At 34.4% G+C, this 2,049-nt stretch overlaps 1 non-coding gene across 1 annotated transcript; it reads right to left on the bottom strand.

Moving 5' to 3' along the window:
• Positions 1-1,053: 1,053 nt before the first annotated feature.
• LOC113222854 lies at positions 1,054-1,160 on the bottom strand. The gene has a single exon (XR_003308554.1). It is a non-coding gene; the product is annotated as a U6 spliceosomal RNA (small nuclear RNA).
• Positions 1,161-2,049: the final 889 nt, after the last annotated feature.

The following is a 2,049-nucleotide window of genomic DNA, read 5'->3' as shown; positions in this document are numbered from 1 at the left end:
TCTAGCTAGTGGTCTATGTATTTTGTTATTATTGTTATTATTATTATTTTCAGAAAACCAGCTCCTGGATTCATGGACTTTTTGAAGGGTTTTTCATGTCTGTATCTCCTTCAGTTCAACTTTGATCTTGGTTATTTCTTGTCTTCTGCCAGCTCTGGGGTTTTTTTTGCTCTTGGTTCTCTAGTTCTTTTAGTTGTGTTGTTAGGGTGTTAATTTGAGATATTTGTAGCTTTTTGATGTGCGCGTTTAGTGCTATAAATTTCCCTTTTAACACTGCTTTTGCTGTGTCCCAGAGATTCTGGTACTTTGTCTTTTTGTTCTCATTAGTTTCAAAGAACTTCTTGATTTCTGCCTTAATTTCATTATTTACCCAGGAGTCATTCAGGAGCAGGTTGTTCAGCTTCCATGTAGTTGTGTGGTTTTGAGTGAGTTTCTTAATCTTGAGTTCTAATTTGATTGTACTGTGGTCTGAGAGACTGTTATGATTTCAGTTCTTTTGCATTTGCTGGGGAGTGTTTTATTTCCAATTATGTGATCGATTTTAGAGTAAGTGCTACGTGGTACCAAGAAAAATGTATATTCTGTTGTTTTTGCATGGAGTGCTCTGTAGATATATGTCAGGTCCACTTGATCCAGAGCTGAGTTCACGTCCTGAATATCCTTGTTAGTTTTCTGTCTTGACAGTCTGTCTAATATTGATAGTGGAGTGTTACGGTCTTCCACTGTTACTGTTTGGGGGTCTAAGTCTCTTTGTAGATCTCTAAGAACTTCTTTTTATGAATCTGGGTGCTCCTGTATTCGGTGCATATATATTTAGGATAGTTAGCTCTCCTTGTTGAATTGAACCTTTTACTATTGTGTAATGCCCTTCTTTGTCTTTTTTGATCTTTGTTGGTTTAAAGTCTGTTTTGTCAGAAGCTAGGATTGCAACCCTGCCTTCTTTCTGCTTTCATGAGCCTATGTGTATCTTTGCATGTGAGATGGGTCTTTTGATTACAGTACACTGATGGGTCTTGACTGTTTATCCACCTTGCCATTCTGTGTCTTTTAATTAAAAATACAGAATGCTTCATGAATTTGCGTGTTATCTTTCCACAGCGTCCATGCTAATGTTCTCTATATCGTTCCAATTTTAGTATATGTGCTGCCAAAGTGAGCACAATCATTTTTCATATTAATTTAAATGTGTAAAATTTAGTTATAAAGTTGGAGCATATGATCAATCCTGAATGATGCTACTCAAAGTGCTAATCTGAAGTTAAAAGAAAAGGAATCTATGCCAGAATTTATTTAAATTGACAACAAATTACACATTATTTTCATAGCAGGTTTTTTTGATGAAAGTAGCAGTGAGCACATTGACATTATGATGCAAGCTTCTTATGTCTTTGTGGAATGGTAATAAGCAGTTTGCCACAGGTGGTTGAACTGGTTTATTAGTTCTAGTAAGTTTCTTGTGGATCTTGGGATTTTCTATGTATAGCATCATGTCATTAATGATGAGAGAGAGTTTCACTTTTTCCTTTCCAATTTATATGCCTTTATTCTTTTGGCGTGCCTAATTATCTGGCTAGACTTCCAGTACCATGTTGAATTGATGTAGTAAAAGTGGGCATCCTTGTCTTGCTTTTGATTATAGGAGAAAGTCTTTCATCCTTAAATTTTTGTAAATGCCTTTTATCATGTGAAGGTAGTTCTCCTTTATTCCTGGTTTGGTGAGTGTTTTTATCATGGTAGGGAATTGGAATTTGTCAAAGGCCTTTTCTGTATCAATTTGTAAGAACGTGATGTTTTTCCTTCATTCTCTTAATGTGATGTATTATGTTGATTTTCATATATTGAACTAAATATGTATTCCTGAAATAAATTCCACTTGGTCATGGAGTATAATATTTTAATATGCTGTTAGATTCAGTTTGATAGTTGTTGATATTTTTGAGAATTTTTACATCTATATTCATAAGTGAAATTGATCTATAGTTTTCTTGTGATATTTTTGTCTGGCTGTGATATCAGTTTAAGGATGTCTTCATAGAATGAGTTAGGAAA

This window comes from Piliocolobus tephrosceles, unplaced genomic scaffold, assembly GCF_002776525.5.
Source record: "Piliocolobus tephrosceles isolate RC106 unplaced genomic scaffold, ASM277652v3 unscaffolded_35651, whole genome shotgun sequence".
NCBI classification, from domain to species: domain Eukaryota; kingdom Metazoa; phylum Chordata; class Mammalia; order Primates; family Cercopithecidae; genus Piliocolobus; species Piliocolobus tephrosceles.
This window is presented reverse-complemented; position numbering and strand designations above follow the sequence as displayed.